The 22603-nt window shown below is 38.8% G+C and overlaps 1 protein-coding gene and 1 non-coding gene across 4 annotated transcripts in view; one reads left to right on the forward strand and one right to left on the reverse strand.

Moving 5' to 3' along the window:
* The window catches only part of KATNA1 (katanin catalytic subunit A1), an 83197-nt gene that overhangs the window by 60276 nt on the left and 318 nt on the right, over nucleotides 1-22603 (reverse strand). The window contains exon 1 of one of the 3 annotated variants that reach the window (XM_077149224.1): nucleotides 22559-22602. The exons of 1 other annotated variant lie outside the window; for it this stretch is intronic. The gene's annotated coding sequence lies outside the window, so the exon portion shown is untranslated. Of the gene's footprint in view, nucleotides 1-22470; nucleotides 22496-22558; nucleotide 22603 lie in introns of those variants that run through there. One more of the 3 variants, XM_077149225.1, reaches the window with a different exon arrangement.
* On the forward strand, nucleotides 21337-21443 carry LOC143675211 (U6 spliceosomal RNA). The gene has a single exon (XR_013171454.1). It is a non-coding gene; the product is annotated as a U6 spliceosomal RNA (small nuclear RNA).

The raw sequence follows: 22603 nt of genomic DNA on the forward strand, positions 1-22603 counted from the left end.
ATTTATAAAATAAGGGAACTGATTCACTGATCTCTGAGGCATCCCTTTCTGCTCCTACTTTATATAGCTGTGTTCAGCATCTTCAAATCCACCATCTCCTGAGGAGTGTCTTTCTTTGGCCACCAGGCCTTGTATTGTTTTATACTCTGAATTTTGCATGCTTGCCTAACTTAGTATTTCCAAATTGATCTTCTGTTAATGTCTGATTATTGTATTGATTTTCACTGAAATCATATGGTTATGTCACAACACTGTAAATTAATCTGAAGTGTATGCTTTAAGGTAACTGGGATGACCTGCTTGTAAAAAAAATGTTTCCCTTTGCACTTAACTTCGGTGTATTTCTTTAATCCTAATTCAATTTGATTCATTCATCTTGTTGAACACTGAGAGTATCTTGTTGAACACTAAGAGTAAGCCATAAGCTTGTGGCTGAAGATTGAAGAAAATGGAGTGGGAACTTTTCTCAAATATTGACAAGCAGTCAGATCCAATTTCAGAACTGAGAATCAGGATCTTTGGTATTGTGCTGCATGTAATGAACTGAGCAGTATTTCTCGTTCAGATTGGCTTTGTGCCATATAAAAGTCTGAGGAGAGATTCCAGAGATTTTTCCTTTGTACTGGGCTTTTTATCTTGATTTACTTATTAATTTTTCTTACCTTAACCTAGGCAGTTGTGTGTGTGTGTGGTAGTTGTAGTACAGTGGAAAGAGTTTGAAATACAAGGCTAGTTTCTACCTCTAATTAGCTATCTATATAGCCTTGGGAATGTCATGTATCACCTCTATTATCTCACCTATGAATTAGAACATCGGGATAGATGGGGCAAACATGTAAAGGCTCTTCCTCCAGATAACTTCTAGGTTTGTGAGAACTCTTGGTGTACTTTTATTATCATCATGACACTTAGTGTGCGGGGAATGAACAGTAGAAACCTAACAGGATCTGAAATTCAAAGCACAGTAGTGGTGATTGGTCAATAATTGATCATACAGCAAAGAAACAGTCTTTTCTCTAGGTATAGATTGAGGGAAGTAGAGGGAGAATATAGGTGGGAAAAAGAGCAGGGAGCAGAGAGCTTAGCAAGAAAATAATGGGCCTGGAAAAACTAAGGATTGGTTGGAGGAGTGAGCGGTCATCTAGATTTTGGGAAGGTAGAAAGCTAACTATATATGCCTTTGAAAATTGTGCACTACAAGCTGGGAATCAGCTTTCTGGAAAATAATCCTCTTTGATTTAAGCCTTGTTGAAAAGGCAATGATAGCTTCACTTTAGAGCTGATTAAGCCAAGTACATTTTCTTATTTAAATGACAGCTTTGGTACTTTAAAATTAGGCCCTTCTTTAGAAAGCTTTAGGTGTGTTACATTAAAAAAAAAAAAAAAAAAAAAAAACACCTGCTATTTTACCCCCATTGAAGAGTTTCCTAACTAAAGTTTTAGTAGTGGTGCAGGGAATCATGGTGCTGACCAAATGGTACCCAGTAGGTGGGAATAAAACAACTCAAGATTTAACTTGAGTGAAACAGATTGAGTGTTCCCATTTGCTAATGTTATACCCTTTTGTAAAATCTCTGGAAATGCAAAACATACTGGTGTATGTTGACATGCTTCTTTGGTCAAAAATCTTGGTTAAATACAAAGGTTCATAATTTATACTTAAAGTAAAAGCATTTAAAACAAGTTTACCTTACAGCATTGTTTTTCTGTTAATTGATAACTAGAATTTATGTTCACATTTAAGCATGTAAAACCTAGTATAGTGTGCCTAGTGTACAGTCAGTCAGTATTTCATTCTTCTAACCCCTTCCTGTCTATCTTTGTGACCTCATTGATTCAACCTATGGACCAGAGTATTGATGAAATGTTATTGCAGAAGAGATTTTGAGAAAATTAGCATATCGTGTAGCTATCACACAAATTGATTTTTCTTGTAAAGTAAAAAATGCAGTTTTTGTTACTGCTTGTGCCTCAGTTGTTCAAGTGAATATTAAACGGCTTGGAGAAAAAAACAAACAAAAAAACAACTGGGTACAGCATCTATATCCTAGATAAAGAAATTGAAGTAAGCGAATCCTTAGGTCACCTGCATAAACAACTACAACACATAGATTAAATGAGTGATGACTCATGGTAGTCCCAAGTGAAGGTTTGGTTTGCAGGGTGGGGTAGGTGCTGGAAAGCACTACTGATGAATCTTCCAGGTGTTGTGGTAATTGGACTTACTCTATTCACTTGTATATACTGTTGGTGTAGGCTCTGCCCCAATGTTCCTTAAAAAAAGAGAAAAAGTTTTACAAGTTATATCCCCCACCCTGCCCATGGCCCAGTGACTCTGCATGAGAGACTATAAGGGCTGATCAGAGGCATGTATGGTGTGATACACACAGCATTTCCTATTTGACCAAGAACTGGTATCACCTCTGCCCTCCTCCTCAGACATCTTTTCCCATAACACCCTGTAAGCATGCTGAGCTTTGGCTGCCATAACCTTGGGTGAAACCTACCCCAAGCACAACCTGTTTGAGAAAAAGAACACTTAGTTGCTTTCCCCATACTTGCACACAAATCCTTTAGATACTTTTGTTCCTCAACCGTGGATAATCTGTGGAGCAGTTGCCATTGGTGCAGTCATATTTAAATGACGTTCTTGACACCTCACCGTCCATCACACGGTATCTGCAGTTCTTTGTAATTTCCCTTAATAAATGCTTTTGGACTGATCATCCTGGTATTAAGTGCCTGTTCTAGTTTTCTAGCTGCTGGAATGCAGTATACCAGAACAGAATGGCTTTTAAAAAGGGGAATTTGGTAAGTTGTAGTTTACAGTTCTAAGGCTGAGAAAATGTCCCAATTCAAGCAAGTCTACAGAAATGTCCAATCAAAGGTATCCATCCAGGGAAAGATACCTTGGTTCAAGAAGGTCACGGTTTCTCTCTCAAGTGGAAGGGTACATGGCAAACAGAGTCAGAGTTTCTCTCTCATCTGGAAAGGCACATGTGAACACGGTCAGGGTTCATCTCTCATCTAGAAGGGCACATGGTGAACACAGGGTCATCTGCTAGCTTCTCCTGGCTTCCTGTTTCCTGAAGCTCCCTGGGAGGGCTTTTCCTTCTTCATCTCCAAAGGTCGCTGGCTGGCAGCCTCTGCTTCTCATGGCTATGTTGTTCTGCTCTGTTCTCTTCGAATCTTTCATTCTCCAAAATGTTTCCTCCTTTATAGGACTCCAGAAATTTATCAAGACCCACCCAAATGGGGGGAGATATGTCATCACCTAATACAGTTTAACAACTACTCTTGATTAAATCACATCTCCAGGGAGGTGATCTAATTACAGTTTCAAACATACAGCATTGAATAGGGATTAGAAGAAACGACTACCTTTACAAAACGGGATTAGGATTAAAGCATGGCTTTTCTAGGGGACATACATCCTTTCAAGTCAGCACAGTGCCCCTTTCTTTAGAATTGCAAACAGTTTGAGGCAGTCACAGGTGGGTCTTCCCCTATTTCTTCTTTTTGGGTGAACCCTACTGCTGGTTCAGCAGGATACAACATGCATGGATGAAACCTGAAAACTAATTCAATAAATCTAACTCACTAAATTGAGTGAAATAAGCCAAACAGAAAAGGACAAATAAATACCATATGATTTCACTTATATGAGACACCTAGAGTAAGCAAAGTCATAGAGACAGAAAGTAGATTTGAGGTTATCAGGGGAAGGGATTTATTGGTTATCAGGTAGAGTTTATTTTGGGGGTGATAAAAAAGTTTTATTAATGGATGGTGGTCATAGTAGCACAGTACTGTGAATATGTTCAATACGACTGACTCCCACAGTTAATGGTTAAAATGAGAAATTTTTTTTTTTTTAAGGAAAGACAGAGAGAAGGAAGGAAGGATAGAAGGAAGGAAGGAAGGAAGAAAGGGAAACATTTTTTAAACATTTTCTTGTTTTATTGTATTCTGTTTCTCCGTTTTTGTTACATGGGCTGGGGCCGGGAATCGAACCGAGGTCCTCCGGCATAGCAGGCAAGCACTTTGCCCGCTGAGCCACCGCGGCCCGCCCCTAAAATGAGAAATTTTGTTCTACATATGTTACTATAGTAAAAAATTTTAAAAGTAAACAAACAAAACAGAGGTCAATACCACAAAACAAAGGTTACACCATATGTCAATACCACACGGTCTCTTTTCCTATGCTTCTGCTCACCTTAGGTTACATGATTATAACTGAGAAAGACAGTTCTTAGAAAACAGCAGTACCCAGGCTAAGGATCCCAGAACAGCAGGATTGGGACAGGAGACATTATCAAAATAACAGGGAGTGGTAGCATATACCAGATCCACCATTACTTACCACCTTACCCCATAATGAACAAAACCACCAACTCAAGACAGAGACACAAAATAAACCAAAAAATACTAAAGGGGAAAAAAAGAGCAGAAATTTAAACAACAAACAAAAAGATTTACAAAATCAAAATCTGGCTCTTACAAAAAAAAAAGAAAGAAAAAGGATCTCTATTAAGGCTGACAGGTTCATTCACCCATAGGCCCAAATCTATACACCCAATTCACTTATGAACATGGATGTGGAAATCCTAAATAAAATATGAGCTAATCAAATTGAATGATGCATCAAAACATATGGAAATGGGTCTTTCCCCTTCTGGTCTGGCGGATCTCCATCCGCCATCTTATCCTTCCCTTTCTCCTCCTACTCCAGTGGCTCTACAACCACCACCGTGCCCTCTTCCACCTTCACCGGCTCCTCCGCCACCGTCCTCGACAGCCTTGCCATCCTCACCTTTCCTCCTCCAGAACAGCTACTAGGGGAGTAGAAACGATACAGAACAGCTCCTGGAGCCACGACAGAGATCAAAAAGACAGTGTGGCGCGGCGCCCACGCCCCGCAGCAGCCGAGCCGCCCGCCCTCCTTCTCCCCTCTCTTTCTCCGCCGGCCCGCCGCGCGACACCCACGCCCCGCAGCAGCCGAGCCGCCCGCCCTCCTTCTCCCCACTCCTCCCCCTCCTGCTCCAGCTGCTCTCCAACCACCACGGTGCCCTCTTCCCCCGCCTTCACCTTTCCTCCTCCAGAACAGCTACTGGGGGAGTGGAGATAATACAGAGCAGCTCCCGGAGCCACGAGGGATTTCAAAGGGACAGCGTACCCCATCCTGGAACGGCTGACTATCTGGGAGAACCAGCTCCGGTGAGATCACCAAGGGGTACGGGCTTTCCTGGGTGGGACGGCAAACGACCGGAGTCCCTCCCTTCCACCTTCCCGGGCCAGCTGGTAGAATTGGACAGGTGGTCCCCTTAGGCCGCGGCAGCTGGTGCCCCCACCACACGAGGCCCCCCGGAACAACTGAGATAGTTGGGTCGGAAATCCCCAGACTGCGGAGAACAGTGACCGGGGGATCCCTTCCAAACACGTGACTCCCCCGTCGGCTGGGAACAGTGCACTCTCCCGGGCTGCGACAGCTGGCGCCCTCCCGCCACGCTTGGTGCCCCGGGCCGACTGGCTAATTTGGCCGGACGCTCTCCTGTGCTGCAACGGCCGGCGACCCTCCCCGCGTTTGGAACCCCGGGCCGGCTGGCATTCTTCCAAGACGATTCAGCTGCCGAACCTCCCCTACGGCGAGAGTTTTCCAGAGTTGAGGGACACACAGCAACTTTCGCTGGTGGAACCCACAGAAAGGCGTGTGCCACGAGTGCCAACTACTGGGCAGGATAGGAAGAACAGAACCCAGAGATTGCACAGAAAAATCTTTCAACCTGTGGGATGGAACACCCGGGGAAATCTGACTAAATGCCCAGACGCCAGCAGAAGATAACGGATCACGCTCAGAAAATTGATCATATGGCCCAGTCAAACGAAGAAACCAATAGTTCAAATGAGATACAGGAGCTGAAAAAACTAATGCTGAATATACGAACAGAAATGGAAAACCTCTTCAAAAACGAAATCGATAAATTGAGGGAGGACATGAAGAAGACATGGGCTGAACATAAAGAAGAAATAGAAAAACTGAAAAAACAAATCACAGAACTTATGGAAATGAAAGATAAAGTAGAAAAGATGGAAAAAACAATGGATACCTACAATGACAGATTTAAAGAAACAGAACATAGAATTAGTGATTTGGAGGATGAAACATCTGAATTCCAAAAAGAAACAGAAACTATCCGGAAAAGAATGGAAAAATTTGAACAAGGTATCAGGGAACTCAAGGACAATGTGAACCGTACAAATATAAGTGTAGTGGGTATCCCAGAAGGAGAAGAGAAGGGAAAAGGAGGAGAAAAATTAATGGAAGAAATTATCACTGAAAATTTCCCAACTCTTATGAAAGACCTAAAATTACAGATCCAAGAAGTGCAGCGCACCCCAAAGAGATTAGACACAAATAGGCGTTCCCCAAGACACTTACTAGTTAGAATGTCAGAGGTCAAAGAGAAAGAGAGGATCTTGAAGGCAGCGAGAGAAAAACAATCCGTCACATACAAGGGAAACCCAATAAGACTATGTGTAGATTTCTCAGCAGAAACCATGGAAGCTAGAAGACAGTGGGATGATATATTTAAGTTACTAAAAGAGAAAAACTGCCAGCCAAGACTCCTATATCCAGCAAAATTGTCCTTCAAAAATGAGGGAGAAATTAAAACATTCTCAGACAAAAAGTCACTAAGAGAATTTGTGACCAAGAGACCAGCTCTGCAAGAAATACTAAAGGAAGCACTAGAGTCAGATACAAAAAGACAGAAGAGAGAGACATGGAGAAAAGTGTAGAAAGAAGGAAAGTCAGATATGATATATATAATACAAAAGGCAAAATGGTAGAGGGAAATATTATCCAAACAGTAATAACTCTAAATGTCAGTGGACTGAATTCCCCAATTAAAAGACATAGACTGGCAGAATGGATTAAAAAACAGGATCCTTCTATATGCTGTCTACAGGAAACACATCTTAGACCCAAAGATAAATATAGGTTGAAAGTGAAAGGTTGGGAAAAGATATTTCATGCAAACAACAACCAGAAAAGAGCAGGAGTGGCTATACTAATATCCAACAAATTAGACTTCAAATGTAAAACAGTTAAAAGAGACAAAGAAGGACACTATATACTATTAAAAGGAACAATTAAGCAAGAAGACATAACAATCATAAATATTTACGCACCGAACCAGAATGCCCCAAAATACGTGAGGAATACACTGCAAACACTGAAGAGGGAAATAGACACATATACCATAATAGTTGGAGACTTCAATTCACCACTCTCATCAATGGACAGAACATCTACACAGAGGATCAATAAAGAAATAGAGAACCTGAATATTACTATAAATGAACTTGACTTAACAGACATTTATAGGACATTACATCCCACAACAGCAGGATACACCTTTTTCTCAAGTGCTCATGGATCATTCTCAAAGATAGACCATATGCTGGGTCACAAAGCAAGTCTTAACAAATTTAAAAATATTGAAATCATACACAACACTTTCTCGGATCATAAAGGAATGAAGTTGGAAATCAATAATAGGCGGAGTGCCAGAAAATTCATAAATACATGGAGGCTCAACAACACACTCTTAAACAACGAGTGGGTCAAAGAAGAAATTGCAAGAGAAATTAGTAAATACCTCGAGGCAAATGAAAATGAAGACACAACATATCAAAACTTATGGGACGCAGCAAAGGCAGTGCTAAGAGGGAAATTTATTGCCCTAAATGCCTTTATCAGAAAAGAAGAAAAGGCAAAAATGCAGGAATTAACTGTCCACTTGGAAGAACTGGAGAAAGAACAGCAAACTAATCCCAAAGCAAGCAAAAGGAAAGAAATAACAAAGATTAGAGCAGAAATAAATGAAATTGAAAACATGAAAACAATAGAGAAAATCAATAAGACCAGAAGTTGGTTCTATGAGAAAATCAACAAGATTGATGGGCCCTTAGCAAGATTGACAAAAAGAAGAAGAGAGAGGATGCAAATAAATAAGATTAGAAATCAAAGAGAAGACATAACTACTGACCTCACAGAAATAAAGGAGGTAATAACAGGATACTATGAACAACTTTACGCTAATAAATACAACAATTTAGAAGAAATGGACAGGTTCCTGGAAAGACATGAACAACCAACTTTGACTCAAGAAGAAATAGACGACCTCAACAAACCAATCACAAGTAAAGAGATTGAATTAGTTATTCAAAAGCTCCCTAAAAAGAAAAGTCCAGGACCAGACGGCTTCACATGCGAATTCTATCAAACATTTCAGAAAGAATTAGTACCTACTCTCCTCAAACTCTTCAACATAATCAAAGTGGAGGGAAAACTACCTAATTCATTCTATGAAGCCAACATCACCCTCATACCAAAACCAGGCAAAGATATTACAAAAAAAGAAAACTACAGACCAATCTCTCTAATGAATACAGATGCAAAAATCCTCAATAAAATTCTAGCAAATCGTATCCAACAACACATTAAAAGAATTATACATCATGACCAAGTAGGATTCATCCCAGGTATGCAAGGATGGTTCAACGTAAGAAAATCAATTAATGTAATACACCATATCAACAAATCAAAGCAGAAAAATCACATGATCATCTCAATTGATGCAGAGAAGGTATCTGACAAGATTCAACATCCTTTCCTGCTGAAAACACTTCAAAAGATAGGAATACAAGGGAACTTCCTTAAAATGATAGAGGGAATATATGAAAAACCCACAGCTAACATCACCCTCAATGGGGAAAAATTGAAAACTTTCCCCCTAAGATCAGGAACAAGACAAGGATGTCCACTATCACCACTATTATTCAACATTGTGTTGGAAGTTCTAGCCAGAGCAATTAGGCAAGAAAAAGAAATACAAGGGATCAAAATTGGAAAGGAAGAAGTAAAACTATCACTGTTTGCAGACGATATGATACTATATGTAGAAAACCCAGAAAAATCCACAACAAAATTACTAGAGCTAATAAATGAGTACAGCAAAGTAGCAGGCTACAAGATCAACATTCAAAAATCTGTAGCTTTTCTATACACTAGTAATGAACAAGCTGAGGCGGAAATCAAGAAACGAATCCCATTTACAATCGCAACTAAAAGAATAAAATACCTAGGAATAAATTTAACCAAAGAGACAAAAAACCTATATAAAGAAAACTACAAAAAACTGTTAAAGAAATCACAGAAGACCTAAATAGATGGAAGGGCATACCGTGTTCACGGATTGGAAGACTAAATATAGTTAAGATGTCAATCCTACCTAAATTGATTTACAGATTCAATGCAATACCAATCAAAATCCCAACAACTTATTTTTAAGAAATAGAAAAACCAATAAGCAAATTTATCTGGAAGGGCAGGGTACCCTGAATTGCTAAAAACATCTTGAGGAAAAAAAACGAAGCTGGAGGTCTCGCGCTGCCGGACTTTAAGGCATATTATGAAGCCACAGTGGTCAAAACAGCATGGTATTGGCATAAAGATAGATATATCGACCAATGGAATCGAATAGAGTGCTCAGATATAGACCCTCTCATCTATGGACATTTGATCTTTGAGAAGGCAGTCAAGCCAACTCACCTGGGACAGAACAGTCTCTTCAATAAATGGTGCCTAGAGAACTGGATATCCATATGCAAAAGAATGAAAGAAGACCCATATCTCACACCCTATACAAAAGTTAACTCAAAATGGATCAAAGATCTAAACATTAGGTCTAAGACCATAAAACAGTTAGAGGAAAATGTTGGGAGATATCTTATGGATCTTACAACTGGAGGTGGTTTTATGGACCTTAAACCTAAAGCAAGAACACTGAATAAGGAAATAAATAAATGGGAGCTCCTCAAAATTAAACACTTTTCTGCATCAGAGAACTTCATCAAGAAAGTAGAAAGACAGCCTACACAATGGGAGACAATATTTGGAATCGACATATCAGATAAAGGTCTAGTATCCAGAATTTATAAAGAGATTATTCAACTCAACAACAAAAAGACAGCCAACCCAATTACAAAATGGGAAAAAGACTTAAACAGACATCTACCAGAAGAAGAAATACGGATGGCCAAGAGGCACATGAAGAGATGCTCAATGTCCCTGGCTATTAGAGCAATGCAAATCAAAACCACAATGAGATATCATCTCACACCCACCAGAATGGCCATTATCAACAAAACAGAAAATGACAAGTGCTGGAGAGGATGCGGAGAAAGAGGCACACTTATCCACTGTTGGTGGGAATGTCAAAGGGTGCAACCACTGTGGAAGGCAGTTTGGCGGTTCCTCAAAAAGCTGAATATAGAATTGCCATACGACCCAGCAATACCATTGCTAGGTATCTACTCAAAGGACTTAAGGGCAAAGACACAGACGGACATTTGCACACCAATGTTTATAGCAGCGTTATTTACAATTGCAAAGAGATGGAAACAGCCAAAATCTCCATCAACAGAAGAGTGGCTAAACAAACTGTGGTATATACATACGATGGAATATTATGCAGCTTTAAGACAAGATAAACTTATGAACCATGTAATAACATGGATGGACCTAGAGAACATTATGCTGAGTGAATCCAGCCAAAAACTAAAGGACAAATACTGTATGGTCCCACTGATGTGAACGGACATTCGAGTATAAACTTGAAATATGTCATTGGTAACAGAGTTCAGCAGGAGTTAGAAACAGGGTAAGACAATGGGTAATTGAAGCTGAAGGGATACAGACTGTGCAACAGGACTAGATACAAAAACTCAAAAATGGACAGCACAATAATACCTAATTGTAAAGTAATCATGTTAAAATACTGAATGAAGCTGCATCCGAGCTATAGGGTTTTTTTTTGTTTTTGTTTGCTTGTTGGTTTGTTTGTTGTTGTTGTTGTTTACTATTACTACTACTTTTATTTCTTTTCTTTATATTAACATTTTATATCTTTTTCTGTTGTGTTGCTATTTCCTCTAAACCGATGCAAATGTACTAAGAAACAATGATCATGCATCTATGTGATGATGTTAAGAATTACTGAGTGCATATGTAGAATGGTATGATTTCTAAATGTTGTGTTAATTTCTTTTTTTTTTCTCTCCGTTAATAAAAAAATAAAAAAATAAAAAAATAAATAAAAAAAAAAGACAGTGTACCCCATCCTGGAACAGCTGACTGGCTGGGAGAACCCACTTCGGTGAGATCGCCGAAGGGCGCAGGCTTCCCCGGGCGGGGCGGCAAGCGGCTGGAGTCCCTTCCCTCCTCCTTCCTGGGCCAGTTGGCAGAATTGGGCAGGCGGTCCCCTCAAGCCGTGGCGGCTGGCAAACCCACCACGCGCGGCCCCCCGGTCCAACTGAGAGAATTGGATCGGAAATCCCCAGGCCGCGGAGAACGGTGACCGGGGGGGTCCCTTCCAAACACGTGACTCCCCGGTTCGGCCGGGAACGGTGCACTCTCCCGGGCTGTGGCAGCTGGCGACCTCCCGCCACGCTTGGCGTCCCGGGCCGACTAGGAAATTCGGACGGGCGCTCTCCCGGGCTGTGGCGGCCGGCAACCCTCCCCACGTTCGGACCCCCGGGCCAGCTGGCACTCTTCCAAGCCGCTTCGGCTGGCGAACCTCCCCCACGGCGAGAGTTTTCCAAAGTTAAAGGACCCACAGCACCTTTTACTGGTGGGACCCGCAGACAAACGTGTGCCACGAGCGTCACCTACTGGGCAGGATAAGAAAAACAGAACCAGAGATTTCCCAGAAAAATCTTTCAACCTGTTGGGTCCAACACCCAGGGAAATCTGACTAAATGCCCAGACGCCAGCAGAAGATAACGTTTCACGCTCAGAAAATTGAAAATATGGCCCAGTCAAAGGAACAAACCAATAGTTCAAATGAGATACAGGAGCTGAGACAACTAATGCTGAATATACGAACAGAAATGGAAAACCTCTTCAAAAACGAAATCGATAAATTGAGGGAAGACATGAAGAAGACATGGGCTGAATAAAAAGAAGAAATAGAAAAACTGAAAAAACAAATCACAGAGCTTATGGAAGTGAAGGATAAAGTAGAAAAGATGGAAAAAACAATGGATACCTACAATGATAGATTTAAAGAGACAGAAGATAGAATTAGTGATTTGGAGGATGGAACATCTGAATTCCAAAAAGAGACAGAAACTATAGGGAAAAGAATGGAAAAATTTGAACAGGGTATCAGGGAACTCAAGGACAATATGAACCGCACAAATATATGTGTTGTGGGTGTCTCAGAAGGAGAAGAGAAGGGAAAAGGAGGAGAAAAACTAATGGAAGAAATTATCACTGAAAATTTCCCAACTCTTATGAAAGACTTAAATTACAGATCCAAGAAGTGCAGCGCACCCCAAAGAGATTAGACTCAAATAGGCGTTCTCCAAGACACTTACTAGTTAGAATGTCAGAGGTCAAAGAGAAAGAGAGGATCTTGAAAGCAGCGAGAGAGAAGCAATCCATCACATACAAGGGAAACCCAATAAGACTATGTGTAGATTTCTCAGCAGAAACCATGGAAGCTAGAAGACAGTGGGATGATATATTTAAGTTACTAAAAGAGAAAAACTGCCAACCAAGACTCCTATATCCAGCAAAATTGTCCTTCAAAAATGAGGGAGAAATTAAAACATTCTCAGACAAAAAGTCACTGAGAGAATTTGTGACCAGGAGACCAGCTCTGCAAGAAATACTAAAGGGAGCACTAGAGTCAGATACGAAAAGACAGAAGAGAGAGATATGGAGAAGAGTGTAGAAAGAAGGAAAGTCAGATATGATATATATAATTCAAAAGGCAAAATGGTAGAGGAAAATATTATCCAAACAGTAATAACACTAAATGTTAATGGACTGAATTCCCCAATCAAAAGACATAGACTGGCAGAATAGATTAAAAAACAGGATCCTTCTATATGCTGTCTACAGGAAACACATCTTAGACCCAAAGATAAACATAGGTTGAAAGTGAAAGGTTGGGAAAAGATATTTCATGCAAATAACAACCAGAAAAGAGCAGGAGTGGCTACACTAATATCCAACAAATTAGACTTCAAATGTAAAACAGTTAAAAGAGACAAAGAAGGACACTATATACTAATAAAAGGAACAATTAAACAAGAAGACATAGCAATCATAAATATTTACGCACCGAACCAGAATGCCCCAAAATACGTGAGGAATACACTGCAAACACTGAAAAGGGAAATAGACACATATACCAGAATAGCTGGAGACTTCAATTCACCACTCTCATCAATGGACAGAACATCTAGACAGAGGATCAATAAAGAAATAGAGAATCTGAATATTACTATAAATGAGCTAGACTTAACAGACATTTATAGGACATTACATCCCACAACAGCAGGATACGCCTTTTTCTCAGGTGCTCATGGATCATTCTCAAAGATGGACCATATGCTGGGTCACAAAGCAAGTCTTAACAAATATAAAGGGATTGAGATCATACACAACACTTTCTCGGATCATAAAGGAGTGAAGTTGGAAATCAATGATAGGTGGAGTGCCAGAAAATTCACAAATACGTGGAGGCTCAACAACACACTCTTAAACAACGAGTGGGTCAAAGAAGAAATTGCAAGAGAAATTAGTAAATACCTCGAGGTGAATGAAAACGAAAACACAACATATCAAAACTTATGGGACGCAGCAAAAGCAGTGCTAAGAGGGAAATTTATTGCCCTAAATGCCTATATCAGAAAAGAAGAAAAGGCAAAAATGCAGGAATTAACTGTCCACATGGCAGAACTGGAGAAAAAACAGCAAACTAATCCCAAAGCAAGCAAAAGGAAAGAAATAACAAAGATTAGAGCAGAAATAAATGAAATTGAAAACATGAAAACAATAGAGAAAATCAATAAGACCAGAAGTTGGTTCTATGAGAAAATCAATAAGATTGATGGGCCCTTAGCAAGACTGACAAAAAGAAGAAGAGAGAGGATGCAAATAAATAAGATCAGAAATGGAAGAGGAGACATAACTACTGACCTCACAGAAATAAAGGAGGTAATAACAGGATACTATGAGCAACTTTACGCTAATAAATACAACAATTTAGAGGAAATGGACGGGTTCCTGGAAAGACATAAACAACCAACTTTGACTCAAGAAGAAATAGATAACCTCAACAAACCAATCACAAGTAAAGAGACTGAATTAGTCATTCAAAAGCTTCCTAAAAAGAAAAGTCCAGGACCAGACGGCTTTACATGTGAATTCTATCAAACATTCCAGAAAGAATTAGTACCAACTCTCCTCAAACTCTTCAAAAAAATCGAAGTGGAGGGAAAACTACCTAATTCATTCTATGAAGCCAACATCACCCTCATACCAAAACCAGGCAAAGACATTACAAAAAAAGAAAACTACAGACCAATCTCTCTAATGAATATAGATGCAAAAATCCTCAATAAAATTCTAGCAAATCGTATCCAACAACACATTAAAAGAATTATACATCATGACCAAGTAGGATTCATCCCAGGTATGCAAGGATGGTTCAACATAAGAAAATCATTTAATGTAATACACCATATCAACAAATCAAAGCAGAAAAATCACATGATCATCTCAATTGATGCAGAGAAGGCATTTGACAAGATTCAACATCCTTTCCTGTTGAAAACACTTCAAAAGATAGGACTACAAGGGAACTTCCTTAAAATGATAGAGGGAATATATGAAAAACCCACAGCTAATATCACCCTCAATGGGGAAAAATTGAAAACTTTCCCCCTAAGATCAGGAACAAGACACGGATGCCCACTATCACCACTATTATTCAACACTGTGTTGGAGGTTCAAGCCAGAGCAATTAGACAAGAAAAAGAAATACAAGGCATCAAAATTGGAAAGGAAGAAGTAAAACTATCACTGTTTGCAGACGATATGATACTATACGTCGAAAACCCGGAAAAATCCACAACAAAACTACTAGAGCTAATAAATGAGTACAGCAAAGTGGCAGGTTACAAGATCAACATTCAAAAATCTGTAGCATTTCTATACACTAGTAATGAACAAGCTGAGGGGGAAATCAAGAAACGAATCCCATTTACAATTGCAACTAAAAGAATAAAATACCTAGGAATAAATTTAACTAAAGAGACAAAAAACCTATATAAAGAAAACTACAAGAAACTGTTAAAAGAAATCACAGAAGACCTAAACAGATGGAAGGGCATACTGTGTTCATGGATTGGAAGACTAAATATAGTTAAGATGTCAATCCTACCTAAATTGATTTACAGATTCAATGCAATACCAATCAAACTTATTTTTCAGAAATAGAAAAACCAATAAGCAAATTTATCTGGAAGGGCAGGGTGCCCCGAATTGCTAAAAACATCTTGAGGAAAAAAAACGAAGCTGGAGGTCTCGCGCTGCCGGACTTTAAGGCATATTATGAAGCCACAGTGGTCAAAACAGCATGGTATTGGCATAAAGATAGATATATCGACCAATGGAATCGAATAGAGTGCTCAGATATAGACCCTCTCATCTATGGACATTTGATCTTTGATAAGGCAGTCAAGCCAACTCACCTGGAACAGAACAGTCTCTTCTAAATGGCGCCTAGAGAACTGGATATCCATATGCAAAAGAATGAAAGAAGACCCATATCTCACACCCTATACAAAAGTTAACTCAAAATGGATCAAAGATCTAAACATTAGGTCTAAGACCATAAAACAGTTAGAGGAAAATGTTGGGAGATAGCTTATGAAACTTACAATTGCAGGCGGTTTTATGGACCTTAATCCTAAAGCAAGAGCACTGAAGAAGGAAATAAATAAATGGGAGCTCCTCAAAATTAAACACTTTTGTGCATCAAAGAACTTCATCAAGAAAGTAGAAAGACAACCTACACAATGGGAGACAATATTTGGAAATGGCATATCAGATAAAGGTCTAGTATCTAGAATTTATAAAGAGATTGTTCAACTCAACAACAAAAAGACAGCCAACCCAATTACAAAATGGGAAATAGACTTGAACAGACACCTACCAGAAGAGGAAATACGGATGGCCAAAAGGCACATGAAGAGATGCTCAATGTCCCTGGCCATTAGAGCAATGCAAATCAAAACCACAATGAGATATCATCTCACACCCACCAGAATGGCCATTATCAACAAAACAGAAAATGACAAGTGCTGGAGAGGATGCGGAGAAAGAGGCACACTTATCCACTGTTGGTGGGAATGTCAAATGGTGCAGCCACTGTGGAAGGCAGTGTGGCGGTTCCTCAAAAAGCTGAATACAGAATTGCCATATGACCCAGCAATACCGTTGCTCGGTATCTACTCAAAGGACTTAAGGGCAAAGACACAAACGGACATTTGCACACCAATGTTTATAGCAGCATTATTTACAATTGCAAAGAGATGGAAACAGCCAAAATGTCCATCAACAGAAGAGTGGCTAAACAAACTGTGGTATATACATACGATGGAATATTATGCAGCTTTAAGACAGGATAAACTTATGAAGCATGTAATAACATGGATGGACCTAGAGAACATTATGCTGAGTGAGTCTAGCCAAAAACTAAAGGACAAATACTGTATGGTGCCACTGATCTGAACCGACATTCGAGAATAAACTTGGAATATGTCATTGGTAACAGAGTCCAGCAGGAGTTAGAAACAGGGTAAGATAATGGGTAATTGGAGCTGAAGGGATACAGACTGTGCAACAGGACTAGATACAAAAACTCAAAAATGGACAGCACAATAATACCTAATTGTAAAGTAATCATGTTAAAACACTGAATGAAGCTGCATCTGAGCTATAGGTTTTTTTTTTTTACTATTATTATTACTTTTATTTTTTTCTCTATATTAACATTCTATATCTTTTTCTGTTGTGTTGCTAATTCTTCTAAACCGATGCAAATGTACTAAGAAACGATGATCATACAGCTATGTGATGATGTTAAGAATTACTGATTGCATATGTAGAATGGTATGATTTCTAAATGTTGGGTTAATTTCTTTTTTTCCGTTAATTAATAAAAAAAAAAAAAACATATGGAAATGGGCCGTGCAACAGTGGCTCTGTGGCAGAATTTTCACCTGCCATGCCGGAGACCCAGGTTCAATTTCTGGATCAAAAGAAAAACCACATGCAAACACAGACAAAGAGAAAAAACATATACACACACCGAAATCAAGACAAGTTTATCTCAGGAATGCAAGGGTGAATTAATATAAGAAAACCCATCCTTGTAACTCCTCACACTAATGGACAACAGGACTTTTACACAAAAAAAGGTAAAGCATAAAGTGCAATTCACAAAGAAAGGAAAACCCAAATAGCTAACAAGTATAGACACTGGGAATTTATTAATCTAAATCAAAGCAGTGAGATCCCTTTTTTACATTTACCAGGTTAAAAAAAAAAAGTCTAATGATAAGTATTGTCAAGTTCTGAGCAGAAAAGGAAACCCTCACATAGAATCTGTGAGTACAAACTGTTAGAGTCATGTTAAGAGTGCAATTTGTCAGTATTTAGGGAAATTATGCATATACTCTATGACTCAGCAATCCTACTCTTCTGTCAATATTCTAAAGTCTCACACAGATTAATAAAGGAATTTATATTTGGATGCTAATGACAAAACTATTAGAAAAATCAAGGAGTTGGAGGCAATTTAACTATATTCCCTGCTAGGGGAATAGACAAGAAAATATGGTAGATGCATACTATTGAATACAACGTAGCGGACGGAAGGAATGAACAATTTACAAATAGCAACATGGAGAGATTATCAAAATAAAGGATTGGATGTAAAAAATATTAGAACAAGATCTAAATCTCAGTATCATTTTATAAATTAAAAATGAATATGCTATATAAAACACTCCTTTTTTAAGGATGCTATGTACCCAACAACATATATTAAATATATGAGTGTCTATGGGGGAAAGTGAGTGAAGAAAGCAAACTGGGAGGGATGGTGACAAAAAAAAAATACAGGAGAAGGGCCTTATATCCATAGATAATGACAAGGAGCTTCTAGGATGTCTTTCAATGAGCCTCGACTTCTGGTTTTTATCTTGAATGTGGGCATCTAACATTTGAAACATGAAAAATAATGAATTGTCATTTCTAAGATTAATTTGTGCTCACCCTCTCTGGCTGGCATGCTCTAAGACCAACTAACATGTTGCGAGCTGTTCTGCACAAAGACTCACATGGCACAGAACTGAGGGAGGCCTCAGGCCAATAACCAGTGAGAAACTGAGGTATTCACTCCAAAAGCCCATGAGGAACTGAATCCTATCAACAACCATGTGAGTGAGCTTGGAAGCAGATCCTCCCCAGTTGAGCCTTGAGACAACTACAGCACTTGCTTACAGCCTTGTGGGAGACCCTGAGTCAGAGACACCCAGCAAGTCTTGCCCAGATTCCTGACCCAACAAACTATGAGATAATAAATATTTGTTGTTTAAGCCATGAAATTTGGGTCTAATTGGTAAGTAGCAATAATATTAACTGAGTTCCATAATAACTCAAGTCTGGCATCTGAGGTCCAAAACAAAAAGAAAAAATTCCCATAGGCTACATAGTGCCTCCCTGGAGTCCTGGACAATGACAAATACTCCATTAGAATAAAAACTTCATGGTCAGGGACCATGTCTTTCTATTATTCACTGTTCTAGCCCAGCTTGGCATAGAATCATGCTGCGCATACAGCAGATACTCAATAAATTTGTGAGTGAATAAATACTTTTTAAGTTTTTGTCTTAAACTAAGACTTCTTACCTTTCTCCATTTCCTCTCAGCATTCTCACATTCCTTGATCCTCAACTCATCTCCCAAAAAGCTGGATTATGGCTTCACTCCTGCATAATTAGTTCTGCCCTGAAGTCATCATGCCCTACAGTGACACCTAGTTTCAGAAACAGTATTCGAAGCATATAAATGGGGCCAGATGCTGATCTGGATGGGCTTGGATATTAGGCCTCTCAAGTCTTTTCTCCCTCTTCCTCTTTGCTTAAGAGACTCTCTCCATATACTTCTCTCCTTTCCCCACGTTTAAAAACAAAAAATCCACTTAATTAAATTGTGATAAACAGATGGTTCTCAGGTTTTTTGTTTGAAAGCCACAGATCAATGGCCCCAAAGGCACTTCAAGTTTTCTTCAAAGGTTCTATGTTATGAATTTCTCTTTCTTGCTGGATAAATCCTTAGACAATTGACATTTTCTAACAAATGAAAATGTAAAGTCAATCCAAGGCCATATAATCAACTGACCTGAAAAATTACTGGTTGTAAAAGTAACAATGTGTCTCCTGAAAATAATCACAAAGCACCCTTAGTTCCCAAATGTTAGCCAAAAATAATTTTCCGTATTCCTTTAGTAGCCTCTACCCCAAGACATCCTTCTCAAATGAATATCAACACTGTAAATTTATGCAATTCTCCTATGAATAAGAATATGTCCTTACATCCATAAAATTACACCACAGGACAAAAATGGGCCTAACGAGCACAATACCTCCCAATATATGAAGAAATGAACATGTTTAAAGAAAAGTTGATAAACCAAATTTTAACCACCATGAACTGTAAACATTAGCTATTGGTTCAACATTAATAGTACACATAAAAAATTGTATTTCCAAAAATTTAGATTAGTGATTACAAAAATTAGGGAGAAAAAACCCACACACTATGCCCACTTTATCATACAGCAAGCTGTTCTTTACCATATTCAATAAGAACCACCCTTTTTGCTTATATACCTTGAGGATTTATGATTTAGCTAATTACTACTTTCATTTAAACTAAACAAGATGCAAAACAATTTTAATTAAGGTAGCAGTCAAATTTCTATAATTAAGTACTAAGGACTCAATTTTACAGCAAAATTTCTAACAAATGTGATATGTGATGTCATGTGGGTCTCCAAAATGAGACTTAAAATGCTTTTTTCTCCTCTAGGACTGGGAATAAGTGATTAAAGAGACTGAAAAAGAACACAGAACAGATCAAACTACTCAAGTTCTAAGATTCACATTCTCTCTTAAAACAACAAATGTAAGGCCCTCCCCTATTTCATATCCAAAAAGGATAATATACCCACTTAATTTTCTATGGAATCTTAGGCCAAGTTCCACTTATCCACCAGTTTTTATCATAATGTGTATACGTCATTCATTCAAGAAATATTTAAGGAGCACCAACTGAGTTGCAAGAAATTGCACTTAAGACAAAAATAAATAAGAAAGAATTAAACCTTGAAATCTTGAAGGTTAGTGGAAGGGAGATTATTTACTCTAGGTGTTCTTTTTTTTTGCTTAGTAAAAAGGAGAACATTACTAAACACAGGCTGAAGAGATAACATCAATGTTGGAAGCTTGAAATGTTTTTAAAATATTTAAACCTGTTTTCCTGAAACAAAAACATATCATTAAACTCAATCTTGCATCTTCCCGAAGGCACTTCGGGAAGGCACTTGGTTCAGTAAACCAAGTGTGTAATTTTAAAAGAGGCAATTCGCTGGTGAGAAATTTTCAGAATGTTCATCTCTGGGATATGAAAGCAACCATAAGGTAATGTAAATTCAATCTAATGACTAAATAAGCACAATAAATGAATGGCTCATGACCCATTGTAACGTCACACATTTTTCTTACCTTTATATCAAATGATAAATTACTCAAGCATGAGCAAATTATTACTACTAAAAAAGCATCAAAAGGAAACCTGGTCAGAAAACAAAATTACATATTAAGTCTACTATGTATGTATTTGATAAATTTTCCTGCAAAAGAAGGACAACTGATAATTTCCAGTTTACCTTGAACAAAATAAAAATAAATCAATGAGTGGAGAATTTAAAATGTAATTTAAAAGTCACAACAGGGCGGGCCGCGGTGGCTCAGCGGGCAAAGTGCTTGCCTGCTATGCCGGAGGACCTCGGTTCGATTCCCGGCCCCAGCCCATGTAACAAAAAACGGAGAAACAGAATACAATAAAACAAGAAAATGTTTAAAAATGTTTCCCTTTCTTCCTTCCTTCCTTCCTTCTATCCTTCCTTCCTTCTCTCTGTCTTTCCTTTAAAAAAAAAAAAAAAAAAAAAAAAAAAAAAAAAGTCACAACAATAAGTGCCACAAGCAAAATCTATTTAACACCTTATCAACTCTGATCATTTTGGTTTCACAGGCTATTTTTTTTAAACAGCTGAGAAGCTAAAACAAAACAAAACAAAACAATAAATGCACACACTGTTGTAAAAAGCAAGTCAACATTCTCTAATCCTCGATTCGGCAGCACATATACTAAAATTGGAACCATTCAGAGAAGATTAGCATGGCCCCTGAGCAAGGATGACACGCAAATTCCTGAAGCATTCCATATTTTTGAAATAAAGAAAAAAAATTCTCTAATCCTCAGTATGTCAGAATAGAAAAAAATTTTCAAAGAAAGATGCAGACTTTGACGTTATCTTACATAGAATGCCTTAGTATTGACTCTGTAATTGTAAAAGCTTCTTGAATAACCAACCCCACAAAGAAGTTTAACATAGCTTTTCATAATCTAGGAATACTGAAAAGTAGATAGGCACTGTCTTTTTTTTTAAAGGCACGGTATGTGTCACAAAATAGCACTGTTAATACAAGACAAAGAGTTCTGTCGCTATTTCTTTGTGTACGGACTCACTGATTACAAAAACCACATCCACTGGAAAATGAAACAGAACTGCGTTCTGACACATTTAGGGCAGTATGAACACTACGAGAAACTTTCTTGACTCCATAGCGTTCTATCATCGTGACTGCGTGGAAAAGGTCCATGGCCCACATTCTTCAAGAATGTTTCAAGAGTAACTAAGAGACTGATTTCAAAGAGGAAAACATAAAACAGTTCTTCAATAAGAAGGGTGTATCACGGTGCTGTAAGAAATTAGTAATTTATAAAAGTGGCACTTCGCAGTTAAATAAGGGAGCTATTTTTTTTATTAAATAGAGTTTAAGATTATCCATTAGAACGCACATAAAGATCCATGTTTATCCCTAACTTCGTCACCATATAATATGCTGAATGAAACAGTATTTTGATGTGTAAGTTTTGTAAAAGGTACCCAACTCTAAACAAAAAGTCATTAGCCTCCCTGAGGAAGACCGGCTCTAGAACGAACTAAATAACACCCTCAACAATATTGCACAGATATCACAAAATGTAAGAACGGACGCTGAATTCCAGTGTCAAGACTTTCAAGGGAACGGATACGAGCGAGGACCAATCAAAACAATGAGGGAATAATGACAGGTTCTCTCGGCCAGGGACGCCTCTACAGACACAGGTCCACAGGTGGGAGCCGCAGGAATTCCCGAAAGCGCCCTGGATCTCGTCCTGGATGGACGAGATTCCTTAGACAGGAGCCTCACCTGAGCTACAGGTGTCGGCAACAAAAGCGAGTACCCGCGCCCCTGCGCGGGCGCCGCAGTTGACGACAGAGTGCGCGGCGGTACCCACCTCCGCTCCCGGCCTGCCCTCAGGACTGTCCGGAGACCCGGCACT

The sequence above is a fragment of the Tamandua tetradactyla genome, chromosome 2 (genome assembly GCF_023851605.1).
Source record: "Tamandua tetradactyla isolate mTamTet1 chromosome 2, mTamTet1.pri, whole genome shotgun sequence".
NCBI lineage: Eukaryota > Metazoa > Chordata > Mammalia > Pilosa > Myrmecophagidae > Tamandua > Tamandua tetradactyla.